Source organism: Lepisma saccharinum, chromosome 18, assembly GCF_977018435.1.
Source record: "Lepisma saccharinum chromosome 18, izLepSacc3.1, whole genome shotgun sequence".
Lineage (NCBI taxonomy): Eukaryota > Metazoa > Arthropoda > Insecta > Zygentoma > Lepismatidae > Lepisma > Lepisma saccharinum.
In genome coordinates this window covers 24,770,304-24,779,616 of record NC_139246.1, presented here as the reverse complement: position 1 = coordinate 24,779,616, position 9,313 = coordinate 24,770,304, and the positions used below count along the sequence as shown (strand labels likewise).

Genomic DNA, 9,313 nt, shown 5'->3' with positions numbered 1-9,313 from the left:
CCTGAAATTGAGCCTAACTCTACACGCAACCCACCAACGCCTTGTGTAAATTGGGTTGCCTAGTTTAAAAATGTCATTGTCCTAAAACTTTTGAGAGACACTGTACAGGCTATAGAGATTACCTACAATTCGTAAAGGAGAATCTAAGAAAACATTAATCGAGCATTTTTTTCTCATTACAAAATGTCCATCATGTTATGCACACTTTTTTGGTCTGTGTACTTCACAGTATTTTCATTATGTTGTAAAATGAAGGGTATCAACAAGCTGAGTAATTTCACGAAATTAAACATGTTCAAATTTGGCCTAGCTGAGCTGGGAAAATACCAAGTACCACTGGAGTTCCGTAATTTTCTGCTTTCAACTACAAAAATGTATTAGACATTGCATGGACATCAACAAAGTTCCTCTTATCTGTGAAAATATGTAAACTCTTATATACTTTTGCAAAACCACAACAATGTTATCGTTCAAAAAATAAATACACTATGGCATTTTACAACCCCCTGAATGAATTATTAAATGAAAATTCCAACAGGAAATTAAGCCCAACTTCGATTGTGAAAGGAATTCCGATTAACATGAAAACCATTATGGTTGTTAATGAGAACCTATATCGTTGCCAGAAAGGTTACTTGTTTTCAATAAGAAAGGCAAACTTTCTATTATTGAAATTCACTTTTGTGAAGTATCTTCAAGACTCGAAAAGAAAAGTACAGATGTTTAGATACTTGCAAACAGCGAGGTGTAAAATAAGGATTTATTGCTGGCAAATAGAAGTTACGCAGTTATCGTAAGGAACTTGTACAGAAATTGAATTATTTCTGCAATCAGTTTCCTACAACTAAATCGAAGAATGTGTATGTATTACTGATTATATTGCGCTTAAATTCATTCTGGAAATATTTTTGTTCATTCTTATTTCTGCTCATATCATAACGTTTATCAAAAATTTCTTCAGCCAGCTCGGTGGCATCCCGAATTTCGGTTACGCTCTTGAAGTTCTGGGGTTCGATTCCTTACCTGGGCATGGGTGTTCTTTGTGAGAGTCCTTTCGTCAATTTCATCTAATCATCACTCATCGTCGCAATTAGCCAAAAGCGACGTTGTGTAACAAAAATATAAAATATTAGTTTTATCCAATGTAGCATTTTCGAGTTTCGAGTTGTTTACAATACAAGGTTCCTTAATTATGTAATTACAAGATCATTGATATAATTAGTATTCGAAATTTTAATTGCTCCTAATAAGGACAAAGAAAGAACATATAAAAATAGAATCATAAAAATCTCGAAAGTAGTATCATGAAATAATTTGTAATCCGAGACAGATTAATCTTGTTAACGGAACTTAGCGTTGTGTGGCACTGTGACACTATACTCGAATGTCTGTTGTCACAATTATATTCGAAAAGTAAATCCTAAGAAATGATTATTCTACATCTTCCAAATCTTCTACGTCACTAAAATCGTCTTCGTCCATTGACATATCTTGCAGCGCTACATACTCTGATACCAAGTCGTTTAAGTCCGATTCAGATTCCATGAACTCAGTTTCATCCATTCCTTCACCGAGGTACCAGTGCAAAAAGGCCTTACGTCTGAACATGGCAGTGAACTGTTCTGACACTCGCTTGAAGCATTCCATTATTGCTGTGTTGTTAGCAATTAACGCTCCTGCTATCTTCATTCCATGAGGGGGGATGTCGCACATTGCCGTTTTCAAATTGTTAGGAATCCAGTCTACAAAGTAACTGCTGTTCTTAGTTTGAATGTTCAGCAGCTGCTCATCAACTTCCAGCGTGGACATCCTACCTCGAAAATACACTGCAGCTGTCATATACCGTCCGTGGTGGGAATCGCAAGCAACCATCATGTTCTTGGCATCAAACAACTGCTGAGTTATTTCTGGTACGGTAACCGTCTGATAATGTTGATTCCCACGTGAGGTAAGAGGGGCGAATCCAGGAATGAAGAAATGGAGTCGAGGCTGAGGCGTCAAATTTACAGCCAGTTTCCGCAGATCAGAATTCAACTGGCCAGGAAATCGCAGGCAGGTGGTTACTCCTGACAAAACTCCCGACACTAAATGGTTCATGTCACCGTAGGTTGGAGTGCAGAGTTTCAGTGTCCTGAAACAAATATCGTACAACGCCTCGTTATCAATGCAGAACGCTATGTTGACTGTGCCGATTAGATAGTGAGAAGCCAGGGTAGCGTTGTAAGGTTCTACTATTGCGTCTGAAACTTTAGCGGACGGTATAACACAGACGCTGCACTTCATTCTGTCAGGGTACTCCTCTCCAATCCTGCTGAAAAGAAGAGTTCCAAGTCCGGATCCTGTGCCTCCGCCAAGTGAATGAATCAGCTGAAACCCTTGTAGACAGTCGCAACTTTCAGTTTCCTTCCTGATAATGTCCATTATTGAATCGGCCAATTCCGAACCTTCAGTGTAGTGTCCCTTCGCCCAGTTATTTCCAGCTCCGTTTTGTCCAAACACGAAGTTGTCAGGTCGAAAAATTTGACCGAACGGTCCCGATCTCACAGAATCCATAGTCCCGGGTTCCAAGTCTACAAGGATTGCCCGAGGAACATACTTCCCACCAGTAGCCTCCGAGAAGTACACGTTGATTCTTTCCAGTTGCAAATCGCTATCACCCTTGTATGTGCCAGTTCGGTCTATACCGTGCTCACCACATATCACTTCCCAGAAATTTACTCCCACTTGATTTCCGCAATGACCTACTTGAAGATGAACTATTTCTTGCATCTTGTCTCTTATTCTTGTCTCTTATTAGCTGACTTAGACTACCAAAGAAATTATATTACGCACGAACTACGCTACCCGCTGATACTTCTTGTTATAACAGTTGCCAATCGGAATTCATGTTTTTCTTTCTTGTTTTATGTACAGCGCTCAAATATAAGAAAAGGTTCCCTGTAAAATTACAATAGAATATTTATTTACGTGTGCCATTGAGGAGAGATTACTTAAAGACAATGCAAATCATGAAATAAACCAATATTTTTTCCTCTAAAGATATAAACAATAATTATATATGTGCAAGATTTGGCAAAATTTGAAATATGGAAATGAGACAAAGAGATGTCCGCCAGGTGTCTCTACTAACACAAAAATGAATCGAGCATTATTGATTTACATGAAAAAAACTATGTTTATGGCACAACTAATAAAAATTCTTTAAATATGCATTATAATATTACAGTTTTTTAAATAAAATATATCTTGGGCTTGTCACACAAATAACTTTAAAACTTACGTTCTGTAACGTTCATGTTACAGAAATTGCCGTTTTTAAATACCAACAAGGATAAACAAATAAAGCCGTTTAATATATTTAATTTGTTTTCACACTTTCATACGTAACTTTGATAAGAAACCTTTATATGTTACATTGGGCTCAAAATTAGATAGAACAACAAATAAACAAACATAATGTAACAGACCTGCTTCATGTAGGCCTAACGACAGTCAGCTACAGTCCTAAACTTGTACCTAACCTGTAATCTCATTGACGTTTTCTTATTTATATCTCCACTATGGTTTAATTGGTGATGAAATGTGTTTTTCATTGCACTTATTTGTGATATTAATAACTTCCTCTAAACCAAATCTCAGTTATAAATCATCCATATTATTATTACCGATATTTCAAACTTTCATTTCAGAATTACATTGAGAATTGAGATTGTTTAGGTTAATATATTCGATGTAAGTTAACTTTTCTTCGAACTCATAATTTTGTAAGTACGAAATTTCATTCGTTAATTTTGCCTCAGATGCTGTTATCTAAAGTACATTGAAGCCGTGATCCGTAATAAGAAACTCCAAGACAATTTCATATCATACCAAATTTAATGAATTCATTTTGTCATAATATACCGAAATATACATAATAATAAATAGTGACAGTAAAAGATGTATAATAAATATAATATTAGGATATCCTTTCTACATAAAATATGAAACTATTATACATTAAAAGCAATTTTGGAGTAAATGATTTAATATATAAATATTCTAGTCTTGCATGGGAAATGCTATTTGAAACTCAAGTGCAAATGCAAGTGTTACAATTGTACAGGGATATTTTATGACACGGTATTGGCGTCAGTTTGCCGAAACAACATTTGCTGTTAGGATTTTTTTCCTAACTCTTGATTATTTTTAGCCTGGAACAACAACAAAAGTTTCTATTAACTATTCACTGACTGTTGTTTACACACTGTGTAAATATGATTCTCTATCATATGGAATATGTTCTTTTAAAATTAATGTAGTCTACACTTTAACAGACGACAAGGGTAGATTAATGTGGTCCACATGTAGTCGAAGAGTATCACATCCATGTTCCCATGGAAAAGTATTGAAGGCTTATATATACAGATTATATGATTCTGTAAGTATTGGTACACATGTCTTTGTTATCACAGATTGCTTTCGAATCTGAATTATCACTATTCATCTACCTCTCCCTCTTCGTCTTCTCCTTCTCCTTCGTCCACAGTCATCTCTTGCTTCGAAAGATATTCCGAAACAAGATCCGCTAAGTCTGACTCTGCTTCAGTGAACTCCATCTCGTCCATTCCCTCCCCAGTGTACCAGTGGAGAAAGGCTTTCCTTCTGAACATTGCAGTGAACTGTTCGACTACCCTTTTGAAGCACTCCACTATTGCCGTATTGTTAGCTATCAACGTCCCAGACATCTTCAAACCCCGCGGTGGAATGTCGCAGACAGCTGTTTTGATGTTGTTCGGAATCCACTCAACGAAGTAACTGCTGTTTTTGGTTTTGATGTTGAGCATTTGTTCCTCAACTTCTTTCGTTGACATTCTCCCTCTGAAATACACAGCTGCAGTCAAGTATTTTCCATGTCGAGGATCGCAAGCAGCCATCATATTCTTTGCATCGAATAGTTGTTGGGCTATTTCCGGCACCGTAATAGCTCTATATTGTTGACTACCTCGTGAAGTCAATGGAGCAAACCCAGGAATGAAGAAATGCAAACGTGGTTCAGGTACTAGGTTCACGGCTAACTTTCGTAGATCTGAATTCAACTGTCCAGGAAATCGTAGGCATGTAGTCACGCCAGACAGCACTGCTGAGATTAAGTGGTTTAAATCTCCATACGTGGGAGTTGTAAGCTTCAGAGTTCTGAAACATATGTCATATAGTGCCTCGTTGTCGATACAGAAAGCCAGATCTACCCCTGTGATCAAGTGGTGAGCTGCTAGGGTGCAATTCAGTGGTTCCACAACAGTGTCTGATACCTTGGGAGACGGTACGACACAGAAATTACACTTGACTCTATCCGGGTATTCCTCACCTATCTTGTTGAGAAGTAATGTTCCCAGGCCAGAGCCTGTGCCACCGCCTAAAGAGTGAACCAACTGAAATCCCTGAAGACAGTCACAGCTTTCAGCTTCTTTCCTCGTAACGTCCAACACTGAGTCGACTAACTCTAATCCTTCAGTGTAGTGTCCTTTAGCCCAGTTGTTGCCTGCTCCACTCTGACCGAAGACAAAATTGTCGGGACGAAATATTTGTCCGAAAGCTCCAGATCTGATTGAATCCATTGTCCCAGGTTCAAGGTCAATAAGAACAGCTCTGGGAACAAATTTCCCACCAGAAGCCTCTGTGAAGTACACGTTGATTCTTTCCAGTTGCAAGTCGGAATCTCCATGATAAGTTCCGGTAGGGTCTACTCCGTGTTCGTCAGATATCACTTCCCAAAATTTGGCGCCTATATTATTTCCGCACTGGCCAACTTGAAGATGAACTATTTCCCTCATTTTGTTGCTGGTAGAAAATTCAAGAAGTGTAAGAAGCAATCGAATTGTCACTAACGAAGTAAAGCAATCCTTGAATCTTTGTTTACTACGCTCCAAGATGAAATACATAAGGTAGGACCACAGACTGTGTAGTGTTTGTTTTTGAGAATCTTCGTGTAATGTTTGATTGGAAGCCTTCACAAATTTGCACGAAACTACAATTCTACACTGAATTCTTGCAAAATTAAGGATTTCTGAGAACAATTAAACTTACATTTACAGACATATGGAAATGTTTTGCTTAGAAATGTTTCTTATTCCGCAGAAAACGAAAGAAGACCATATGACGTCATACTTTATCTGTCTTTGACTACCGTTAACACAATCGGAATCTAACTCTTGAAATAAGGGCAGTTTCAGACCATTGGAACACTTTAAACATGGAAATTCTCATAATAATTATTCTAAACCTTTTTGCTTGAAATGGCCTGTTGCAAGCTGTCTTCGGGTACTCCCAGGAAGCAATTTGGAATAATACATATTAATATATTTAACACTTTTAAAGTAATCAATAGCTGTGAGGTCATTAATTAAACATATTATTTCTCAAGGTAATAGTGGTGGTGTTGTAGAAATTGTAGAATTTCAAAATCAAAAGCGTAAGAAAGGAAGGATGAAAGGAAATAAATAATGTTAAAATGTTCTTTTTGAAGTACAGTTATTATTAATTGTGTTTGTTTCCTTATGTACATTCTTTCCTTTTATCTCCATTAGTATACTGAAGATACATATCCCATGTCCTACATGTGCATCCAGACCACTTAATACACTTCATTGTGCCCCAAGGATCCACGTAAGCTTGCTCTATACCTAGAGTGTAAATTACCTTAACGTAGGCTACAATATCAAATAGAAACATTGCGGTCAAGGAGTTCCGCTTACTGATTGGATTACACTTCGGGGCCTTAAATCCCACCATAAACAGTAGATCAAGTAGTCCAAGCATAAATTGGACTTAATACAAATTGTTTCCCTCACGATCTCACTTTTGAAATTTCTGAATCACTACTATCCTTTTATTTATTTATTTATTTACATTTTACTTGGGATTACCGCTAAGCAGTTTTTCCCATATCTATATATGTATTGTACATAAACTTACATTTTTTAGTACATTATTATTAAAAGATACTATCAACAATTTTTTTTCTACTAAATAGTTAAGCCACATTTTCTAAAAAAAATATAACAATATATATCCAACTGTAAGGTTAGGTTCACAAATCAAAGATTCCAAACACTGAGGAAAAGGAATTTCACAGTTTATAAGAGTTTTATAGAATGTCTCTCTTTCTTGTGTGTATCTATTACACTAAAATATGATATGGTGTATATCTTCCTTGTTGCCACATGTACAGTTTGGGTTTTGTACAATCCGGATCTTTTGTAAATGACTTGTAGTAGTTGTATGTCCTGACCTAATACGATTTAGTAATACTATCACATTCCGTGAACCTTGAACTTTTGTAAACCAAGGCCTCATTCTATTGAAATTAGCTATCCTCTGATAAAAGCTGCCTGCATTTTGATATTCACCTTTGCACCATTCCGTCCAGTTTTCCTTCAACTTTTTCTTCACGCTCGGTAGAAGGTCTGTGTACCAGGTTTTCAGCTCCAGAACAGGTTGAATTACCCTAGCTTGTTTTGCATACAAATCTGCCATATCATTTCCTAAATTTTGACAATGTGCTTTAACCCAGGTTAAATGAATTATCTTTCCCCTGCTCCTTAAATTTTGTAAAGTTTTTACACAGTTTATAATGTCTGGGGAGCATTTAAATAATAAATCATAATTGGACTGAATTGAATATAATACACTTTTGGAATCCGTTAATATTAATATATTTTTTCTTGCAATAAATTAGTGCTTGGTAAATTGCATAAGCATCAGCTGTAAAAATGGAAAAATCTTCCGGTAAATGTATCATAATTGATTCCTTCTTCTGTACATCATAAACAGCACATCCTACATTTTGACTACTTTTTGAACCGTCTGTATATATAAAGTAATAATCTTTACATCTTTCCATGTAATCATATTTTGTATATTGTTCAGGAAAATAAATATCTCTATATTCACAAACGGGAAAATCTAGAGTATATATGGGTTTACTCCTTACTTTCAATAATTTTTGATGATCCTCATAGTACTCATTATATAATTGCACCCATCCTATATCTTCGCAGTTATTAATTTTGCCTGTATCATATAATTCAACCAAGTCGAATAGAATGTCGTTAAACGGATGATTAACTTCTGACATTGTTTTTAACAGATATTTAATAGACATTTCTCTTTTCCTATAACTTAAGTTCCATTCGCATGCTTCCATGTATACAGCAACATTGGGAGTACTCTTCATCAGTCCTAGGCACTTTCGTAGAACTTTCCTCTGCATTACTTCCAAAGGTCGAAATACACGTTCCGAAACTGTATTAAAGACTATAATCCCGTATTCTATTGTTGGTTTGTAATAGTTTTTGTAAAAATTCATCATGGTACTAGGATGACTTCCCCATTTTGTTGTAGCCATAGAACGAAATACATTGTAAATTACTTCTGCCTTTTTCACTAACATTTTTACATGAGGTTTCCATGTTAATTTAGTATCAAATATAACGCCTAAATATTTTACTGAATTTTCTATGGGAGGGGTAACTTTTTTGTATATTGATTCACATTTTTCGGAGCTCCTTTTTTACTAAATATAATCAACTTTGATTTTTCTGACGATATATTCATAGACCTGTTCTCAAGAAATTTCTTTATCTCTTTTATTTTCGCTTCCATGTTGGTGACTCCTTTATCTATTTTCTTGACACTCTCATATATACATAATTCATCTGCATATTGTATAAATCCAAATGGCTCAGGACATATTCTTTGAACATCCATTAAATATATATTAAAAAGTAAAGGACTTAAAGGGCTTCCCTGTGGAAGTCCCCTTGTTATCCATCTAGGACCCTCAACTTTATTGTGAAAGTAAAAATATAAACAACGATTTTTTAATAGATTTCAAATTATTTTTAGATGCATATAAGGTATTATCAGATTTTGTAGAATGTTTAATAATTTATTTATATTTACATTATCATATGCCCCTTTAATATCTAAGAAAGCAGCAATAAGACTGCTTTTCCTTTTCATTGTATCATAAAGTTTTGATGATAACATTGCCAACGCATCTGTACACCCCATACCCTTCCTAAATCCAACTTGAAGCCTTGAAAATAATCCCTGTCCCTCTATATGTCAACTTATTCTCTTTAGAATTAATTTTTCAAAAATTTTCCCCAGTACTGAAGACAAAGCTATCGGTCTATAAGATTCTCCTTGATGTGGACTTTTGCCAGGTTTCAATATTGGTAAAATCATTTGAGTGTACCACGATTGCGGAACATTTCCTGAATTCATTATATAATTGTAGATGTTACAAAGATATATTATACCACATTCC

At 35.6% G+C, this 9,313-nt stretch overlaps 2 pseudogenes; both read right to left on the bottom strand.

Annotated features, from left to right (window-relative positions):
* Positions 1-1,213: 1,213 nt before the first annotated feature.
* On the bottom strand, positions 1,214-2,861 carry LOC146002482 (tubulin beta-4A chain pseudogene; annotated as a pseudogene).
* Positions 2,862-3,885: 1,024 nt separating this feature from the next.
* LOC146002481 (tubulin beta-4 chain pseudogene) lies at positions 3,886-6,128 on the bottom strand (annotated as a pseudogene).
* Between the last annotated feature and the right edge of the window lie 3,185 nt (positions 6,129-9,313).